General features: G+C 33.1%; 1 protein-coding gene and 1 long non-coding RNA gene across 3 annotated transcripts in view; both read right to left on the reverse strand.

Moving 5' to 3' along the window:
- LOC136969169 (zinc finger and BTB domain-containing protein 45-like) overlaps positions 1–23,330 on the reverse strand; it is a 285,864-nt gene that overhangs the window by 157,090 nt on the left and 105,444 nt on the right. The gene's annotated exons all lie outside the window — the stretch shown is intronic.
- The window catches only part of LOC136969193 (uncharacterized), a 158,257-nt gene that overhangs the window by 67,633 nt on the left and 67,294 nt on the right, over positions 1–23,330 (reverse strand). Inside the window, exon 3 of the long non-coding RNA XR_010879784.1 lies at positions 2,079–2,238. This is a non-coding gene — a long non-coding RNA (uncharacterized lncRNA). The remainder of the gene's footprint in view (positions 1–2,078; positions 2,239–23,330) is intronic.

Consider the following 23,330-nt stretch of genomic DNA (forward strand, 5'->3'; position numbering starts at 1 on the left):
ATTTTTAAAATTAAAAGAAAAATAAAGGCTATTTTAACGAATAAAAATAATATTTAATACGAAATATATAAAAATAAAGTAAGTAAAATTATTTAAAAACAGAAAAATTATGCTACTAATTATATATCGTTGATAGATTCTGTACATTTAACCATTTTTATCTTCTGGAAAGACCGTAAGCGTCATGTTTATTTATAATACCTCATCGTTTTATGTTAAAATAATAGATATATAATTGTTCCAGCATTCTGAGTTGTGGAGCGAAGTTTATGTTCTTTCTTAATATGGGATGATTTCACAAGATTAACACTTTAATCACGGGCCCACTGAACTAGATGTAGAGTACAATACTAGTCGAGGTATCAGCTTTACGAACCGACGTACAGTACAATGTTCATTCATTCTTCTAGAGAGATTTCTTATTGTAGAAGCTATATAGTAAAAATTTTTTATGTTCTTTAGTTTGATAATATACACCTTTGCTTTCTCTTCCGTTCTATGTGCAGTCTTTTCGTTTCTTAGTATTTGCATAACAAAGAGAATTCATTTCACCATCAACTGATGTGTATTTTTGGTGTTCCGCTGGAAAACTTATGCAAAAAATAACCCTTGATTCTTTATCTTTGAATCCGTTGTATCCGAGACGGGTGGGCGTTAGAGGCATTCAAATTATAGAAGAGCTAGTCGAGTTAACCAGTTTTACCGGAAATCCAAATGCATAGACGCTATGATTCTTATAAATAATATTTCATTATCACGGTCTTTATTTATCGTTGAGTATGTAACGGCTCTTAATCAGCGAGCGTAATGATGGTATTTTGTATGATACCAGGTCGCTTGATTTTCTAATGTATGTAGGACTCCAGAGAAGTGCTCCTTCAAAAAACATTTGTAGTTATTTTCCCTGGATGTTTGTAAACAGTAATATCCAAGTAGTTTACACCGTTGTTCTAGATATTGTTGACGTCTTCTGTGAAAGACCTTACGTGATTGTATGATTTCCAAATGATCAGTACATCATAAACGTAGCACCATAGAGCTTTTATATTTTGTTGTTACCTTTAATGATAGTAGTCTCTTGAGTTAAACATCCTATGTTCGACAGATCCTATGAAACGGGCGAACCCGCAGAACTCCATTCATCTGGATTTCAAAAACAGCCATTCCACGAAGAGCATGAATTAAAGAAGAAAGGTCTAGATCAGTGATTCTCAATCTTTTTTTCGTCACAGTACACTTTTAATAATTTAAAAATTTGGCGGCACACACGGTTACTTCGGTAAGTACCGCAGGACAACCGATGACATCATAACAGTGATTTTTAAACGAAGTTGATTATTTAGGTAACATTTTCTAAACGCCTTGGTAACTACCGACAGTTACTGGCAACACCGGTTAAATTTCCAAACTTTAGGAAGCTTTAGCAAGGTAGAACCGATTGAAATACTGTACTTGTCTGACGTCGCTTATGTATGGGTATTCGCAGTGGCGGCACACACAAACGGGCCGCCACTGCAAATACCGCCTTCAAAAATCTCAGGGCACTAAAGTGCCGCGGCACAGTGGTTGAGAATCACTGGACTAGATAATCAATATTTTATAATCAGCCGAATCCAGGTTACAAAATACGTATTAGATTCCTCAGGGATAGAGCAGCTTCAATTTTGATGAACGGGAATAAGACTATTGTAGTAACAAAATGTAAGAATATCTTCATTTATCGCAACTAATAGTTTATGCACCTGGATGACATCCACTGAGTTAGTGACCGTTACGGAATCTAATATCCAGTGAAGAGTACTTTATAAATTGTACGTTCCAAGTCTCTGATTGCCGCAAATGTCTTGTTTGTCACTGATCTTGTATCACTAGAATAAATGTGATAATCTACCACTGAACGTGGAGACGATTATAGGACTCATTCCACGTATCTATATACAACAGGATAATTAGTAGCTTTCCTGTTTTATAATTTTAACTTAAAATAAATAAAAAGAAAACTGTTTTTAAATTATTCTGCATTATTAGCATTAATTTAATATCTGCGATATTAAATTAACAAAAATAAATTAACTTACCATGCTATCATCTTTTACAAAACTTTCTTAACTTTTCTTTCACACCTCCAATATTCATAACTGCATTAAATTCATACAACAGATTGTTTACAGGTCCCTTCTCAAATTTTCCATAGTCTGTTGTTTTCTATTAATAGTAAAGTACCATTTTTCACTTTTCCTATATATAAAACAATTTAAATTTAATAAACAACAATTAATGATAGCATTATATCATATCGTATAATAATTATTATTTAGTTACTGTATCAGCGATATTAACTGAAAAGTTTATAATAAATTCTGTTTCGATTTTATTTTATTGAAAGAATTAAAGACTAACTTGTGATTTCAGAAAATTTTTAAAACAAGATTTTACGTCCATTAAAAAGAATGCATAAACAAAAAAATAATTCAGATAAAAATAACGAAAAATACTTTTAATGGTTCAAAACAAGAACTGAAGAATTCTCAAAGAATAACAATTTTTTAAATATTTAAATCTTTGTATTTAAAAATAAATTTTAATTTTTTATGTATATTGGATTAACTCAATTATTTTAAGATGAAAGCGAACAATATATAATTTTATCGTCTTAAAAGTAACAGAACTCAATTAGAAACTATACTGTCATGTTGTTACTTTTTCGTACAATTTCAAACATATTAAATACGAATAGCCTTCAGTAACCCACTTCACAAGAGATTAAATGTAAAATCAATTTTTCAACATCGAACATAGAAACCATTAAATAACTAAAAATATAAATAAAAAAAAAAAAAAAAAATATGAGAATATTCAAGACACTAGTTTCTGAAGCTATTTCAGAAATCAATTATGTTATTGTTTAGACATACACCAAATCCCCGCCAACTCGGACCTCTCATACCTCAGACAAATATTTTTGAAAAAATGTACAATCATTTTAAAATTCTTGACAATAGAAAAATTATATAATTAACGAGTGTTTTCGATACCCAAAGTCTTTCCGATACCGCATATTATATTATAGTCAGTAAGTTACTAAAGACTGTACAGTACATTACTGTATTGTCATAAAATTTTTTGAACTCATTTCCTGTAATTTTAAATTCGATAGTATAACCTAATAAAGCTTAGTAAAATTTCTATATAGCGCTGACCATAATTACTGTACGTATATCTACTTTCTCGTTTTCCACGTCATCGGAACATCGGAAACATCCAGCTGACTCGGACTTTTGTAAACTCTGACAACCTTCACCGGTAATTAGTCCGAGTTAGATTATTTCATACATAGAAATCTCCCCTATCGACAAAACATTTCAAGAACTAAGTGCCATATTATCTGTTAACTTTCGAAAGTTTGTAAAAAATTAAATACATTATAGAGGATTCATTCAACTTTATAATACAAGCCGGCGCTTTGGATTGTTTTACTTACTGTATTCTCATTAAATGAAATGCGTGCAAGCATCAAAAGAAATTTATTTGCAAACAAATTTCCAGTATAGGCTTGCAAAAAACTATTGGTATACTAGTCCATTCGACAATACAACAATAATAATAATTACAATAAATTATGCCAATTATTATTATTATTAACCTTTTACGTTGCAACATCATGAATATATATAAATAAGAGTGCATTATTTGCTTTTATAAGTAATTTTAAAAAATACTAAAGAATGAACTACTTACTAACAACCTAACTGAATTTATTAAACCTTAAAGTGTTTTCCATAAAACACCACAGAAAATATTTATGTGTAAATCATGACATCGGCACAACGTCACTTAAATCATTTACATATTTACTTATCCAAAAATGAATGTATGTAAGATGATTAAGTAGATTCTCGATTAGCTGAGGTAATGTGAACCGCAGGTTACTTCGATAAAAATGAAATATTAACTGGTTAACCCGAATGCTACCAGCGCCACGTTGTGGCAGCGTCATGTGACGTTGAATCGTAGAATTTGAAGTTTCTTGCATAATGTACAAAGCCTTTTATTAATAGCTTATGCCCCCCCTTTTATAGTCTGCGGGCGCCGCTGATTGTTATTATTACTAGCTGAAAGTGCGTGACAAAAGGATCGCTTATTTTTATTTTTTTGCAAATGGATTATTATTAATAGCGGCACATTGTTATATGCACTGTGCATTTTTCTTATAAAAGCAAAAGATGCTATCGCATCAACCATAAATTATGTAAAACGAAAGATTGCTAATGTATACAGAATTCCACTTTCTTTAATCTCATTAAATTATGCTATTTTAATTTAAAATTATTATTTAAAAATGTATATCTTTATCTCTAAGATATATTTCGATAAAAGAATTTACTTCAGATAGATATCTTGATATTTTTTCCATATGTAATATTCATCTTGCAAATTTCTAGCACACAAATACGTCTACTGTAATTAGGAAGGTCATATCTCCAACTGAAAACATTTTTGATTTGACATAATATGCAATGGCTAAAATAAATAAATAACATTTTGGAAAACCAAAATACAGCAAAATCTCTAAGACGACCATTCACAAAACTTAAGAATAAATTCAACAGTTGGTCCTGTCAAAAAGGATAACAGAAATATAATTAGATACAGAGTACTGTATACAGCTACGGTGACCAAACTGACTTAAGTCATGAGGACCAGTCTACTTGAATAATTCTTTTTTTATAAACTTGATACTATTTACACATACATTCAAAAGCGGCCGGATGGCCGAGCGGTCAAGGTGGCAGCCTACCACTCTGGGACACCCGGGATCGAATCCGAACGGGTCGAGAAATCCCCAGGAATTTTTCGGGAGGGTGGTCCGTTCGGATATGTCGGGCCCAGTCCCTCACCACCCGGTCGCCCCATTGTGGACCTGGCAGAACTCATAATGGGCCTACTAAAAGAGACCCTCTTAGTGCCCACAGGGCGGAGAGTTAAGAAAAAAAAAACAAAAAAAAAACATTCAAAACTATTATATACTGTAAGTTTTCTAGTATATAGTGTTATAAATACACACGAATCATAAATGTAACTCACAACTTAACCACGAAATGACAACTGAAATCTAAAAGTACAATCATGAAGTCAAAGGAGTTAAATGACTGTTTATCTAGTTCAGTAACTTAACCGGTGTGTCGCGGCACACTGGTAGGCCACGAGAAGATCGTAGGTATGCCGCGAAAATTTTTGAAGGTTATAAAATAAATTATTTTCGAAAGAAGCTCAAAGTACAATAAGTGTACATGTCAATTAAAACTCTTTAAATTGATTATATGAGTATTTCATTGTTATAATAAATAAACGTAGGCCTATACATATTATGGTAAAAAAAAAATACATATCCATAAGCAAAATTAAAATTATGTGTTCTTAACATCGGGTTATTTCATTTAAAATGAAATTTTCTTTAAATCAGAAATAAATTTATAATTGTCCATATTTAGTTCAAATTATTTTAACTTAGAAATAGCGGGACATTGGACTGCTTTCTAAACGCAATTATCACGCCACTTTTAAATGCAAATTAAGAATGTTAATTGCTCTTCTTATGTAAATGAAAATTATTAATTTAAATAACTATTGTTGTAACCTGCTACTATTTTAACGAACAACAATACTGTTTTATTTAATTCACAAAAAATATAGACAAAAAGAATTGGGTTAAGTGACAAGTAATATGGCGCTAGAATGCTTACAAACACAACTTTAAATCGCGTGTTTTTTTCCGCTGAAATTTAATTATAGGTTCAAATGTGGCATGAGATTAAAAAAAAAGCTTTGAAAACCCTGATCTAGTTGATCACAAAGTATTTATGTAAATGTTACTTGTAAATGTTGTTACTCTACGGGTAAAGTAACAGTTACGTTTGCTATAAAACAGTAATAAATATAGTATTTTAACTACTGTATATATATATATATATATATTATATTATATATATATATATAATGTATACAGATGATCCCGCTCTCGGTTTATTTCCGATAAGAGATACTGTATATGGTTACTGTCGTGATAACATTTGGTCACTCCCGGTATATAGAACAGATAGATTTATTTATCTTGGCCGGGAATTGCGGTGTACTTGATTGTGACTCTGGAAGCTTTACAAAGTTCAACAGCCCCTTTTTAGAACGCACATTGATCTTGTCACATTTTGGACAAATCTGTTTCCTTCACTAAGTAAATATTGATAGATTGGTCCCTGTTAGTGCGCATTTTTACATCTATAACAAGATTCGTAAAACGAGCTGTACTATGCCTGTGTCACGCTAAGTCTGCATGCACTTAAAGCGTTCTGCGTATACGTTAACTTTGCTCATCACTCCTACTTTGTATGCTGTAGGTAATAAATAGTTCCTTTATTTTTGATTACTATATAATTAAAACAAAAACGAAATAAAAATTCAACTGTTTTATTTTTAAAATATACACCTTATATCTAATTTTTATTAACATATGATAGTCGAAAATACTTAATAAAAATTTCTTACGTTTGTAAACTAACAGCCGAAATCTCACTCCCACGTGGTCAGAAAAATCAGCATTTAACTCGAGTTCAGCATCCTTTTCACGAAAGAATAATGGCGGTATATGACTTTTTTGTATTGGATAATTTTCCTACATATTATTAGAATGTGATTGTCTATTTTTGTCATGTAAATGTACAAAATTTTCTACGCATTTAAAGCGAAGATGAGGGTTGTTTCTATTTGTTTATTGGACGGTGCATTTGGACGGGCCCATTTATAATGAACCTGACAAGTATCTCGTAAAATATTCTGATCAAGTATTAATTAAGCGCATAACAGTTATTTATTTTAGAATAATTTTTATCTAATTGAAAAGATCATCTATTTCTTTTCCCCTATCCATCACGATACCATAATTTTAATTTCTTAATTTTTTATACCTGTCTTTTATAAAAGTTAACTCAATCTTTAACCAAATATAATAGACATGCAGACATCCTTGTCTAGCGTTTTTATTGACTAAATATATCTGCAAACAAACAACACTACGAAACCCGATACATTAGAGTAATAAAGCCAACCACTGCCGTATGTTATCGGGTTATATAACGGATAAGCTGTTACATAGCCCGATGGCATACGGCATTGGTTGGTTTTATTAGATATCTGCAAGTTTCCCTTTGTGCTTAACTCTGCACTTAAACGCTAATAAAACCTATATTCATTTTATATCCATTTATTTATGACGAACATGTTCGCCCTACAGAGACTTGTACCAAAAAAACCTTTTTTCAAAATCTAAAATCAAGATGTTTTCCAAAAGTATTCATTGTATTGCTCGATAATGTTTCATGTAACTATAGCTAGGGCATTGCCCTAGATTTCTACTTTGTTCCTTATGGTACAAAAGGTTTAATCTACACATGTTATTGACGTAAATTATTTCTATTCACTAAAGTGTTAATATCGATGATAATTTATTCGCTACAGGACTGATGAGGATAATTATAAGCAGTTACAGTTTTCAAGTGAACGGAGTTAAAAAAAATTGTAGGAATGCGAAATTAATCAATCTAACGGCCTATTGCTAACAAACTTTCAAATTCTCAATGAATTTCATTTCTCTGAAATTTAACTTATAAATTTTAAGAGTGATTATGTTATCAACACGTAAATCATTTTTAACTGATTTTCTTGGATTCTCACCTATTTAACGTTTGGAAATTAAAATTATGCTTTTGAAAGACTGAAATTTGAAACTGTTTACAGTTGAAATTTTCAAAATTAATCCTTCCCAAATTTTTAAAAATTTTTGCTGTAATTAGAAAAAATTAGGACTTCTAGTGATTTTAAAAACAACATAAATAAATAGGCAATTTCCGTTTTCAACCTATACCATCCAACTAAGTTTTGCTCCTTTCAGATTGTAAGTATATTCATCAATAAATATTTTGTTGACATTTTTTAATTAGTTGATTTCTACATGGGCATAGCTGTCTCTTAAATAAAATAGCAGTCCAGTCTGGCTTGTCCCTAATGAACGGCAGTAAAGAATACGTTTCCGTAAAGAATACGTTTGAGAATTGATTTGATCGTAAAAGAATGTTTTTTCATTTATGTATTTTTTCAGACGATTCCTTCAACAACGTAGAATCGAGGTTTTAGTGTACATATTTTGTGTAAGGCACTTAAGAAACAAGGTCTAAAGTAAAATCATGTAAGTTAGCGAACTTACAGAAATGGATTGGCAACCATCGTAATTTTATTACAGATGGCAAAATCATATTCTGTCAATTTTGTTTTAAACAACTTTGGTTTTATTCTTATTGGGTGAACCAAAATTAATTGTAATCTTTGTTTCCTATAAACATGAAAAGTGACGTAAAATAATAAACAAAATTAAATATACTTTATATGATGGGTGAAATATTTAAAAAAAAAACTATTTATATCAGCATAAAGCTGCTACAAAACAGAAGTATTCACAGGTAAAACACCTTCTCGCCAATTATTTTTGTGGAAAATGAAAATGGATAATAGCATGCAGAGTTCTAAAAAAAAAACTTCGTGTAATGCATTGCTAGCTGCAAATATTCTTTTCAAACCAATTACACAACACAGTTTTTAGGAAATTTTTGCAGAAACATAAAAATCATAATGTTCGAAGTTAATCTACTCCACAAAAATATTCCTCGGAGCCAATATGCTAAGTCATTTCCTTATAGTTTCTTTGAAAATTAAACTTTTTGATAGTAATTGTCATCACTGTTGTTATTCTAAGCACTGGAGAGAATTCACACACTTGTGTAACCTTATAATGTCTTTGTTCTCGATGGGTGAAACTATAGTTAGATGCGGGAGATTCATTGTTAACGCGATATAGGAAAACTTGTTCCTGACGCTCCTATTTGGACTTTCAAAATAAATTGAAGCAGCCAACAGTTCAACAATTGCAAGAGCTGTACTTCATGCTTTACTTAATTTCCATAATATAAAATTAAACGTATGTTAACTCCACTGTACAAGGTCGATTTAATTCCCGAACTGGTAACACTGCGTACTGTACCTATCACGCTATAGCTTTCTACTAAAAGTGGTTCGATAAATGCATTTGGCCTGTTGTCTATGTACAGTACGTGCAATAAGGTGGTCATCTATGATTGTTTTCTTGTCATATTGGCATCGGTGCACTATAGAGCTCGCGAACACATGTCATAGTCATTAAAAATGAAGCAAATGTCAAGTTCTGAGTCTAGCTGCAAGTAGGCTACTGCCGAAACGTTAACCATAGGCGAAAGTTGGTGTCCCTGACAACCTTTCCCTTTCTTTCATTAAAACGAATAAGAAGAAACATTGCGTTTAATGGTTTCCGAATGTGGAGAACAATGCACAGTAAAGGACACAAAGTATGAGGTTTGTAGAAAAGCGTTTCTAAGAACATTTCCAGCCTTTCTCACACAAGGCAAAATGGGTTAGGTGGCAATACACAATGCCACCTAACCCATAAGTTTATGGAATCAAGTTTAAAGTGGCTGGAAAAGTTTGGGAATAACTATCCTGGACTTACTTATAACATATACAACTCGAAACACTTGTAGTACAAAACGATCCGCCAGATTTCTTATCGAGCTTTAATAAGACTACTAAGTTTTAACGAGCAATTATTTATTGTGGCAACATCACAATGCCAGGCTGCAATTTTTAATAATTTTTTAATTTAGAATATATGCTCTCTACCTCAAATTAGTATTGTCTTACCCCTAAACATCATACTTTTCCTATAGTAATAAAGTCGTGTCGGTCATATATCTAAAGCTTAGTTCACACTGAGCGCGACTTGCTGGCGAAAGCGAAAAACAGAGCAAATAACCCGTCAAACATGACTCGTTTCACAGGTTATTTTGCTGTTTTTTCGCTTTCGCCAGCAAGTGGCGCTCAGTGTGAACTAAGCTTAACTCCATTTGGGGAAAAATTTTGAATCATAGCATTACTTCTGTTCTAAACCGGAAGTTCGTATATATAGTTAATCTCGGCCTCCTGCCCTAAGCTTTCTTCATCTGGTCTCGGCTTTCATCTAACTCCGTTCTCGAGATTAAGAAAGAACAGACGAACGACAGTGAGAATTATAGGTCTACGATTTTTTCAAATTGCAGCCCAATAAAGGTTGGTCAGATACAAAGCAATTTGGTTACAGGTAGGCGCGGTTTAACTGCCACATCACGATAAAAAATTTATTTCTAATTATTAAATCGATTATGAGATGGCGATCAAACTGCCTACCTCTAGCCTAATTGCCTTTTACCTGATTATTACTTAGCTATGGCTAATTAATAATCGCCCATCTTTCGATGTTTCTTAGAAGAAAATTATCATTGCAACAACTCCTGTCTCTAAAGACTAATTGGTCCTTGCTTGATTTTGATCAAGTTTTGTTTTTAATCAATCAAATAGGATTAAGTAGAAAATTTTGCTTAGTTGAAAACAGAACTCCTCCTTTCCAGATGCATTCAGGCAGTTCAGTTTTTCAATAATACTGATTCATATATTTAATATGTAAAAATATATTGAAGGAAATAAACTCCCACAAAATTTTGAATTTCACAATTAGCTACAGCATATACAGACTAGAACAGTCATAATTTAAATTTATACTTATTTCCAATAAATCTGAACTTCAGTAACACCTGTTTTGCGGCACAACACTGTATAACGTGTCAGTATAAATGACTATTATAAAATATCACTATTTTCTTTTATAGTAGGGGAAGGTGGGGCAGGATGAGGACGTAAGGTTTGAAAAGTCATAAGATGGCAACCACTTTAATGAGAACAAAAATTTTTTTATTCTCAGCAACTACATTTGCTAATATATAATACAAAATTTAATTTTTGAAAAACGTTTTTAAAAACAAGAAAATTTAATATTTTAAAATTATACGTAAATGCACCATCTTGCCCCACCCATGGAGTAAGGTGGGATATTATTTTTATATAAAGGAGGACAAATTAAAACGGTTAAACTGTCGTTTTCTTCAACGGTTTGTGCTAGTTTATCACAACGGCTACATTTATTATTATTTTCCGAATAAATATAAAAGTTTGAACTTACTCGCATTTACTTTACCAGACGATACTGTCACTTCGCGCATGCTCAGTTTCGCTATTTTGTGAGCAGACGATATTTTTTGTCGTGGAAAAAAAGTTTTTATTTCGATTGTTATCTCACATTTTATTTTTTATTAAGATGGTATTTAAATTAAAAAAAATGTTTTCATAAATAAAATAAAACGTAAAAACAAATAATAAAGTAATATAGTATATACACTATATACTGTATAAATTCATTACAGTTAGATATGATTTAAAAGCGGAATATTTCATTTTCTATAAAAAGATCATTTTTATATATTCGAAAAGTGATACAGAATTATCAATGACAACGAATTTACAACTAGTTCACTGCACTATATTGCAGTGCCTCTAGCCAGCAGCAGAATTCGTGGCCAACCTCGGGCAAGATACAGTCTGTATGAAGAGTGCATGTTGGGCACTTTTCATACTGACTGCAAACACAGGTGAACTTTATTTCAAAACTAACCAATTTCAGTCTTAAAGGTTACTTCTAATACCATAATATCTTCGTCTAAAAGGTAATGTAAAAGTTAACAATAATACTTATTTTGTAGAAACTGTAGCAGGCGTAAAATTAGATGAAGTATTGCTGAAACATGGAAAACTGTCTTACTTCGAAACAAAGAGAGCGATTCAGACGTTCTCTCGTCCCGTGATCCCTTTTGAGGTTGACATTTAGTTCCCCAAATAACAGCTAGATGAAACGTTAACCACGAATAAACAGACGTCCCCGTCTTACCCCATGGCCTCACCTTGCACCACCTTCCCCTATTATATTTTACTTAGTCTTCAGAAGTTGGCAGCTTAATGTGACATGTTTTAGTATCGTTAAAATGGAGCTGCAATAAACCGTACGGTCTGTAATTTTAGTTTAAAATGTCGTTAATATGTATTGTACTTCGCTAATTCGACACATCCAATCAACATAAGTCGATCCTCGAGTATCACCATCACTGCTGCCAATCTTCATTTCCCACTAAATCTGAACATCTTTCCACTAACCAACAGCGTGATATCCATCCCTAGCTTGGGCACAATATTAATAAACCAGCGATGAGTTGCTCAAATTTCCCGACAAAATTCAAAATTTTGGTGGCGCCATCTGTTATCATATTTTATTATTACAAAAATAGATATATAAAAAGTTGTTTTAAAGGCTAACGGTTGTCATTCTTAGTAATTTTGTCTTTGATAAAATGCGGTAGCTAAAAATGATGGTTGTCTTCTGTATTAACCCTTGAATTTTTTTTAATTTTTTAATAAGTTTTTTTTTAACTTTATATATTTTTAACTGTTATAAAATGGCAGAAAGCTTAATTTTCAGGGTAGGAATGAGTTTTATAAAATATTGTAAATGCTAATAACGAGTAAAATCCTCATTAAGTTCGACTCTACTGGAGATATATACGACTCCCATTATCTCCCCACCCCACAACCTTAAAACCAAAATTTAATAGCATCAATCCCCTAATAAACAAACCTACCAGCAAAATATCAGAAATTCTCGACAAAAAGCACAGGAGTTTATTAAGCTTCAAACAGGTGGACAAAATCGTGCCCCCCACACACACTAGCATCTATACACACAGCAGTGGCGTAGCTAGGTGGGGGCGGCAGGGCTGCCCACACCGGGTGTCATCCGTTTCACACAACAGTGACGTGCCGGCACAGTGCAGTAAGCATCGATAAATATCACACATAGCAAATCAGAGTTTCATGTACGACACTTGCATGATTGACAGAATACGAATCACGTGTCGTAGATGAAACTGATTGGCTATGTATGATATTTATCGATGTTTATGCACCAAACGGTCACTGTGCCGGCACGTCACTGTTGTGTGTAAATCGACCCTTAGGAGTGACACCTGACCGTGAAAAAAATAAACGAGAATCAACAATAGAACACGAATCAACACAAAATATAAATTTTAAACATATGATTTCCGAGTTTGCAGCAGTTAAAGCTAGAAAGAAGAGCTTTTAAGTGTTCGTACATAATATGTATATGAGAGTATATTAATTCTACTCTCATTCTTCTTTGCCATACTCAACCGTCACTTTCATACATCAATGTGAAAGAATGTTTAATAAAACTGTACTATTATCATCATAATATTGTAACTTGATAATTAATGACTCTTATTTGTATTAATTAAATAAAATCATACTTTACATTTATCGAATTTTTATTAATTTAACAATTTTCATTCTTGGGGTGACACCACTATATCCGCACCGGGTACTACCCATGCTAGCTACGCCGCTGACACAGAAATTACCATCCTGCGGAATTTTTTTGCATTTCTCGACGTTTCAAGGTGTCTTAGGTCCAAAACTGTAAATATCTTGGGGGGGCACTTTTTGAATGATCGCCATACTTTCCCCTCTGTTAGAAATAACAGCCGGAAAAGTAAAAACTGTTAAGCTCAACATCCTAGACTGCTCAAAAAACGATGCAGTATCTGATAGCACAATATTGTATAAAATGATATAAAAATTTTCCACCAAAAATACTATACCTCCCACTAACTTTACTGATAATCCATCAACTTAGAAAGATTGATTACCGGCGATGGCATCGCGCTCGGATGACAAGATGGCAGAAGACAATTGAATGAGAATTATTTTAAAAGGATTGACGACTAATTTGAGAACTAAAAAACAGTAACGTATGATAGAGTTTCTGATTAATATATATATGGCGCTAGATTCGTTGTCAATAAAGGTGGAAAGATCGAATTTTGCTTTTTTTAGCGGAAGGATTCTGCACTAAGTTCCAGCACTATCGTCCAGTGATTTCGAAAAAACCCGTAAGCCTACATAAGCAGTGAGGCGGAATGAACGAGTACCTGGATTAATGGTAGTCTCCGGCTCGTAAGATTGTCGCCGTGTGTAATTCGGGCTGTGACATGCAAGTAGACCGATTTTTTAATAAGTTTTTTTTACTGCGGGAAGGCCGCACAGGACGCAATATATATACTGGGTATACATACAAGTAAATGTGTATGAAGTAGGTACCGCTCTATGCATATGCTTCGCTCACTTGTTTCAAAAATTTTGTAGTTATTCGTGGATTTCCGGTATCGCAGTTTCTATTATTTTCATCTGTGATGGAAAAACTGTCCTAACGATTTTAAAATACCTACTTTTTATTTTATTTTCTGTATATAGTCATACATCATCTAAAAACAATCATCTCTCTTTTCTCCAAAAAATGTATTTATTGCAAGTCGTTGTTAATTCAGAAATCAGTAATGGACTGTCTGCATACGGAAGAAAATGCGCAAAAGCAGATTAGAAACTGATTGCATTTTCGAGAAGTTAAATTACAAAATGTCCGGATTGAGACTGGCATTTTAAAAGGGTATAAGAAAAGTTAAGTAAGAAATACAATAAAAGTAAAGTATGCAATTTGAAAACAAACTCAGCTAGTTTTCTTGCAAAAATCGGTACATTTGTACCTTTACTCCGTTTTGCACAAAACTATAAAATCTCCACATGTGGTCCTCTTACTCAGAATATCTAAACGATATTCAATTTCCTGTCATCTGATATACAACACCTACGGTGTAACAGAAGCAACAGGGTCCTGTATGCACATTCGAAGTTCATTCAGATCAATAGTTTAGCTGCTAGCATAAATCCCGTCTCTCACATTTCTCCAAAGAAGTCCATAGGAACATTGTCAGAGTTTGCTGGGGGATTAGTGTGTCACATTCCGCGCGCCTCAATTAATTCTACAGAAAACTTACACATAAGTCACTTCCTCGTGCAACGCGTTAAATGCGTTTATCTCTACGTACTGAATTTTGACAGCTAACTAAAAAATGTGTCAGTCTCAATCCAAACAACCTGTATTGATTAAACATTAAATATTTGTTTTTTATTTGCCAGAATTCGAGTGCGACAATGTTTTGAAAATCTGAGAGAAGTCGTTTACTGAATAAGAAAATCTCAGTCGGGACATATACTCAATCAGAGTGTCAGTCTTTTGTGACTAAGACATCAAATTCAAGACAGCTGACTGCACTCGATCCAGCTTCGTGTCGTCCGCAAAAGTAAACACAGCGTGAAAACGAGCAAACAAGATCATGAGCGCAGTCAGCCATTCTACGACGTGAGCATGCATGCCTCGGATATGCGCTGTGGTCGTTTTAAGCATCTTTTTAAATAAGCGTAATGTCATATGTAAGTATCGATGTTCATGTTTCCGTGCACCGACTGTGACGTCATGCTTTTTCTTTCGCATTTTTCTCGAACACTATGGGTCGTAGAAGTTTAGTTCTTGCGTCATCTTTTATATACTTCGAGCGAGGATTCTCCCTCTGCAGAATTTATGCGGTCTTGCTACAACTATATAAGTATTTTATATACAGTAGAGCATCGATTATCCGACCCCCGATTAACCGACCGCGTTCTAGTCGGCAAATTCAAATGTCCGCTAGTGATGTGGCGCTACAATATTTGGTTATGTCTTGGCTACTTTAATATTATTTTTGTTAAATTTTTGCATGTTTTAGCTGGCAGCACTGGCTCGACCATGAAAGGGAGGCTAGTATTTAAACCAGGCCTAATACACTATACTAATAATGTATTTTTTCATACTTTTCGGTTATCCGACCAACCCTAGTCCCCGATTGAGTCGAATAATCGATGCTCTACTGTATATATTATATATATATATTATATATATATATATATATATATTACTTATATATTTTTTTTTTTCTTATATTTTTTTTTATTGTAACTATACAGGTATCCCTTGATTAACGTGGGTTATCAATCTCTCGATGTTACCGCTATCGCAAAGGTCATATATGGTATCCATGTTAAGTAAAGACAGCTGGTAAAACCGAATTAATTAAAACTTCTGTCGTGTATATAAAGGAACTGCCGCAATTAATTTCGTGCGTTAATCAAATCCCCCATTTAGCAAGGGATACCTGTATATTGTTATATACGAACCTCCGGTCTGCACCGAAAGCACGTGATTTTTAGAATTAAGATATCATCATCTGCAATTTTCAACGATGTCACAATAAATAATTGCTCGTTCTAGTTGAAATTTATTATACTAAAGTTCTCATTATATATTTGGTTCTTGGTTGAAAATTGATAAATCAGAAAGTTTTCGAAGCGCCTAAATATTAATACTTTGAATAATGATTCTTTAGAAATAATTCGCATCAAAATTGTGCGATGTCGGCTATGCCCCATGGGCTTAAAATAAAAAGACAACCGTCCAGATTAGAAGCTATAACTTACGAGTAAAATAAACAAGAAAAGCTTATCTGGACTAAACTGCATCAACACTGGAATGTTAATATGTGGAATTCTGTTATGTTTTTGGATGAATCCGAATTTAAACCACCTAATACCCCGTTCGCACAAAGCATTTCAATCTAGATTGTGACAAAGGTCGGCGACTATGCTTTGGTGCGACCTCTCTCGACCGTTTCAATCGCGATCGACACGAGTGTTCTTGTACAGTACTAGATCCAGTCATAAGAGAGATCCCACAATCCTACACGCGCAAGAAAATACAAGATGACTGTGGAACACGTGTCGAGCTATCGACAGAAAAATAAAGATATTTGGAGAAACGATGACATCTGTCTATTATTAGATATATGGCAAGAAAAGTATTTATTTCTAATCAAAACTTCCATTTTGTGTGTTGGTGTTCGTGACTTACCGAGTAGTTATGCCAGTTTTATCATCGCGTGTAATAGCAGAGTTGTTCTCAAGCGGACTGCCTGTGCGAACAGCACAACATTCGACTGGCGACAGCCACAATCCAGATCAGTGGTTCCCAACCGGGGTTCCGCGGAACACTGGTGTTCCGTAAGCATCTCCCAAGTGTTCCGCAGATTTAGTCGCAAATTGGAAAGTGTACAATCGTATTCGAGCCGCCGAATATCAAAAAATTAAAATCATAAAATTTTCATAAACTTAAATATATATGTACGACTCGTAGTTATGGAGTGTAGCCTACTACTGTTTCGAATAAGATAAAGACAATGATAAAAACTGAATGAAATATGTAAAAAACATCAGGCACAAGTTTCCCATTAAAGTTATTTAGGTATATTTTTTCCTGTCTTAGAATTGGCGTTAATAATATGAGTAGAGATTTTGAATTATAACTGCTCAATTCTAATAAAATAACTGATGACAAGCTTATGTATTTCATATTAACTTAAGTAAGTGTTCCGCTAAAGAAAATTGCTCACAAAAGTGTTCCGCATCCTAGAAAAGGTTGGGAACCACTGATCCAGACTGTAGGTAAATCGAGATCGAAGTGAGTCGTGGATTGTGTGGGAACGTAGTATAACAGCAAACACTATCTTTCTCGTAAGGCATAGAAGTGATAAGATATGGATTGCTTTAAACTTTCTGGTGAGTTAAATGGTGTGGAAATGCATATCCAGCAAAGGTGCCAGCAGGCTACTGTTTATAAACATATCTGTAAATCAACAGTGCTAGAATAACATCCTATCAGCCAAGCTAATTCTAACGAATCAAGGATCAATTTCGTGACAAAATCCTGCACCTAGAATGACTATACTAGCTTGGTACGGTAACTTGAATAATTTCTTGTTTCTCTACGTTAACGGCCTACCAGTAGTCGAGTGGATAAAACCAATAAACACTGTTTGGTCGTGGATTCGCGCGCTGCCAACGGGCTGGTCACGTGGAGTTTTCCGGGTTTTCTTCACGTTAGTTACACCTAGAGGTCATTTCTCATAAAAGAATTCCCAGGGGGCATTCTCTCCTCGGCAGATCGTCCATGTTTCGCATTAATATTAAAAAACAGTAAGGAAAGGGCACATTGTATGTCAGTTTAAGTTGACAACAAATTGCCTATTGTAGGAAATTTTTAAACCTAAATGACATGATCAGGTAAGAGTCCTGATCTCAATCCTATTGAGAACTGCTGGCGTATTATGAACACGAAAATTGCAGACAAGAAACCCAAGTAAACACAACAGAAAAAGTGTATTAGAAGAGTTTGATATCCTGATTTTGATGTAGAAAACGTGAAAAATCTCATCCACTATGGTGGTGTGTGCAAAGCTGTTAAGGCTCGAGTTGGCCCCTACAAAATATTGAAATTCCTTTCGACGAACAATAAAAAAAATCAAAAATAACGTTTTGTTTTTATAGCTGTGAACTGCAACTTCATGCGAGAGAACTAATAGTATTGGTGTGGTTGTGGCGTTAAACTTATGATGCCGCATTTGAACTTTCATTGAATAAATAAATTGCATGTTTTTTTCGTTTTTTCCCCTTCCATGTGTAATCTCGATTTGTAATGATATGTTATTTTTCACATCTGTGGTACGGTTTTTAGTGCATGTCATAGGTGATAATTTCCAAGGGCGCTACTGTATAAACAATTAAAGCGTGCGTTTTATCATTACATTGCCAAATTAAATTTTCACTGTATAAAAATATTTAAATACATAAAATAAATTGAATAATGCAAATTTGCTTTATCTACTAAAGAATGTATAAATGTGTTTTCGTGTAGCTACTCAAACCGTTTTTTCGGTTACATTTGTCACTTCTGGTTTAATTTATTTTTTGTTATTTTTTTACTCTTTCCATCGTGTAGGTACTAAGCAGGCCTTTAATCAAGACCATCCTGACAGGGTCACAACGCTGCAGACAGTTGGTAAAGGACGGAACACGATACATCTATGACAGACTACACCCCCAAAAAATTCCTGGTGTATTTTGATCGTTCGAATTAAATCCGGGTCTCCCACAACGGTAGAATGACACCTTAACCACTCGGCCATTTGATATTCTTTCTAAAAAAATTTTTTTGTTTATCCGTTAGCAAACAGCATTATCGACAACTATTAATTTTGCTTTGGCCGCAATGCTAAACGACTGCGAGATAAGAATACCGAAAAACACTAAATACAAGAAAAACGCTGTAACAGAAATAGTTTCGATTAAAGACAAATAGGTTGACACGAAAATCCACTTTAGAAGTTTTTAAAATTATTCTAACGTATAGTTAAAGAATCAGTATCCACAAAGATATGATTGAAAATTTTTCTCTAAAAGAAAATTTTTTCATCATCATATTTTTACTTTCCCAGCTGTTATATATAACAGCTCGGATGGCGGTCGATCAAAAAATGACTCTCCTCAAGATTTTTACATTTTCCGACTCGGGAACTGAAAAGTAAAGAAATGTAAAAACTTCGTGGTTTTTTTGTGTTTATATGGACGTTTGTTTGTTTGTGTTTGTAAAGGGGAACAATTTTGTTCACCCACTTTGAAGTTTATCTCCTACGCCTTTCGTTGAAAATTTCTAAAAATTTGCTGGGATGTTTGTGTATTAGGGGAATTGATACTGTTAAATTTTTAGTGGACAAAAGTCAACTGGGGGAGATAGACGGAGTCACGTGTCATATTTCGCGTAGGGTCAGACAAAGATTTTACTGGTTACAGGAAATCCTGAGTCTTTTTTTCTAAATCGGATAGTTCGGGAATGTACAGTACAGTACATTACATGTTCAGGAATTCGGTTAGTTTAAATGTCGAAGTGGCCGTGTTTCGAAGTGAAAATTCTATCCAAAATGTGATATGCATACGTTAACTCGTTCGTTTAGATCGGTGCCTCCATACAATAGACCAGGGTTGGGCAACCCGCGGCAATATTTTTTGCGGCCCGCGTGACATGAAATATGAATAAATATATCAATTTCCCAGCTTAATGAGATATTCAACAAAAATTCAAACGTTATTTTCTACAACTTATACTTGTGAATAGTATTTTCGCAATGAATTTAGTAAAAATTAAAACAAGAAACCTACTAACAGACACATGGAAACTAATTTAAAACTAGCGGTGACTAATATTTGGCTAAATATTTCCGATATATTACGTTTAGATCAGTGCCAAAAGCTATATTAAGTATACCTATGCTAATTTATAATTATATATGAATAAAGAATTGTGATTTACCGACATTCCCCCCTCTTTTCTCTTGTGTGCGGCCCGCGTCAGGTTCAAAAGTTTTGAAATGTGGCTCCTACGTAGAAAAAGGTTGCCCATCCCTGCAATAGACCAAGAACAACTCATCTGGCAAACCTGGGCTTGCTTTTACAGTAACACGTCATCTTACCTATGTGTTAACCTTTTCTCTCTTATCTCAAAATACGGCTGGGTTTCGGAATTGCAAGATTCGGCTACAAGTAGAAGATTTGAGATATTTGTAGGAGTACGCTACTAATTACTACTGCTTACTACTTTCTGGGCTTCTTTAAAAAAATAATTAGGATTCCATTTTGAGGAATTCTGATTCTGCTTTACATTTTATAAAACCTATCTGGCAATCTGAGGTTTTGACCCGCAAGTGCTGTTTACCTGCAGTTTATTTATATTATTATTAAATTAATTAACGAAAATCGCGTTCGTTCCAACTATAGAAATTTAAGGAGTTCTTAAAGTACAATTTAAAAGTAAGCCATTAGCATCTTTAATACAACTTTATGTTTTAAGTTTTTAAAAACAACATTTTTTAAAATTCTTAATATTTCACTAAAATAGCATTGTTTTAGGAAGATTCTGATTAATTACTGTTTGTATTTGATATAGTCATATTTTTATTTCCGTTAAGTTCTATTTGCACTAAACAACTTCATTTAAGTTAAATTTTTAAAACATTATTTTATATGCACATATTTTTTTAATCATAAAATTTATAAATTACCTCTCTCGGTTTATCTACTCGTACAATGAAATACTTCCTTACTTCTCACTCGATAAAGCAGCGATAGTTAGCAATATAATCCATAAATTAGCAAGTTTGTATTAGAATTAGCTCTAGTAGCAAAACAGTTCGCTGGTGGAAGCAATGAACTAGAAAGATATATTTGAATTGTAAGGAGCGGAGAGATTTAATGCTCTACGTTAAATCATGTAACTCCATTACAATCTTAAAATATAATAAAAAGTACTCTGGGTAGAATTTTTAAGCCACTCCAAACTTCTTAATTCATTGCTAACATAGCTACACTATCAAAATGGTTCACTTAACTTTTTGTGCACATTTCATAGTTTATTGTAAATAGTCGTTTAAAAAAGGAAGAAATTCATAAAGGATAAATATGTAAAATGCTTCAAACTGCTGCTTTTTGTTAGAAGATATGCAAATTATATACAGATGTTAAAATTTAAACTATAGTTGTGAAGAGAAATAAAAGCAGCCTAAAGAAAGTACAGTCAAACCTGTTTTTATGCGGGGGATAGGGACCGCATTAAAAAATTTGATGTAAAACGCAATATGAATTTATCTGTTTATTCAAATTTCACAAAATACCTTAATTTTTTTCCTAACATAAAACCTCCTGAGAAATATTCATTCATTATGTATTCTTTATTTCGCAATTTTTGTTTACATTATATTTAACAAAAACAACATTAGCATTATTCTGCAAATATTATTAGGAAATAATTGATTTTCTAAATAATTTCTAAATATCATTTGCAGAGTAATACTAATGTTGTTTCCGTTAAATTTCAGAAATATTTTTATTTAATGCAGTTTCACTTTCATTATCATCAAAACAAACTACATAATAGAACAAAATGTTTCTATTGTCACTATTTGCTTAATAACTTTTTCTTTCTTATGATCATAACTAGCTTATAAAATTATTTAATTGCCCAGCATATTCGGCAACTATAATAAAGTTCTAATTTTTTAAATTTAAAAACAACAAACACGTAGGCTAAATATATCAATCATAAAAAGAAATAAAGTTATACTATCGTACGTTAGCCATATATGTTAAATTTTGATTCATCAACATATTCGCATATTATAATCTTTTTGAAACTCGTCCGTACTGATAACTATAGCCGATTGATAACAGGTGGAATAAGTAAATAAAACTGCAATACTACACTATACTAAACTGTGTCACGACATTTCCTAGTGGCCACGATAAAAAGTGGATTTTCTGTGCACAACATCCTGCAAGCGTCACTCTTCTGAAGAACGTCATATAGGCTCATCTCGTTCAAATACTAAACACTTTCATTTACTCTCCATTTATTTTCAATGCCATTTTTCTCAGCACTCATTCAACCTCGACATTAGATATTGCAGTTACCGTTTTACTGGATGAAAGCCAAAGTGATCATCAGCGTATAATAAACAATTTAACAATTCCCACCCTGTTATCTGCACCTCATCACGATGGTGGAAACTTTGGTTGGTTGATGATCCTGAGGGCTTTACCGGTGGTAGCCATGGCTACTGGCAAGGTCACCCATGCCAAAAAAGTTGGAGGTGAGAGGTCAGACTAAGGTAGAACCCTGGTCCTCCAGGTTGGGGTTGGGCAAAGGGTTAACAACTCCCCCTGCTAAAAAAAGCTCTCATTAAAAATAGACTAAATTGCCACGAAAAAAATCACGTGATTTAAAGTTGTCTTTGTGACATTCTATCGCCATATTACTTGCCACTTGACAAAAAGAATTTGGTTTATATTTTATACTTTTTGTGGATTAAATAAAACAGTATTGTTGAACCTTAAAATAATAGCAGGTTACAACAATATTTATTTAAATTATTAATCTTCATTTACATAAGAAGAACAATTAACATTCTTAATTTGCACTTAAAAGTGGTGTGATAATAGCGTTTAGAAAGCAGTCCAATGTCCCGCTATTTCTAAGTTAAAATAATTTGAACTAAATATGGGCAATTATAAATATATTTCTGATTTAAAGAAAATTTCATTTTAAATGAAATAACCCGGTGTTATGCGCACATAATTTTAATTTTGCTTATGGATATATATTTTTTTACCACAATATGTATAGGCCTACGTTTATTTATTATAACAATGAAATACTCATATAATCAATTTAAAGAGGTTTTAATTCTGACATGTACACTTATTGTTCATTAAGCTTCTTTCGAAACTAATTTATTTAACCTTCAAAAATTTTCGCGGCACACTGGTTGAAAATCACTGCTACAGACGTTCGAAATTATTGTAAGCTTGTAAACGTAATTAGTTGTGCCCATGCGAATTATTCGCACGCGTAAAAAAGTTATTTGAAAAATTAATGAGATCGGACAGGAATTATTGGGACAAAATCTGTGACCCGGTTTATTGAGAAGACAGACGGTTTTTGC

This window comes from Centruroides vittatus, unplaced genomic scaffold (assembly GCF_030686945.1).
Source record: "Centruroides vittatus isolate TY-2023 unplaced genomic scaffold, ASM3068694v2 contig_1035, whole genome shotgun sequence".
In the NCBI taxonomy this organism is placed as follows: Eukaryota; Metazoa; Arthropoda; class Arachnida; order Scorpiones; family Buthidae; genus Centruroides; species Centruroides vittatus.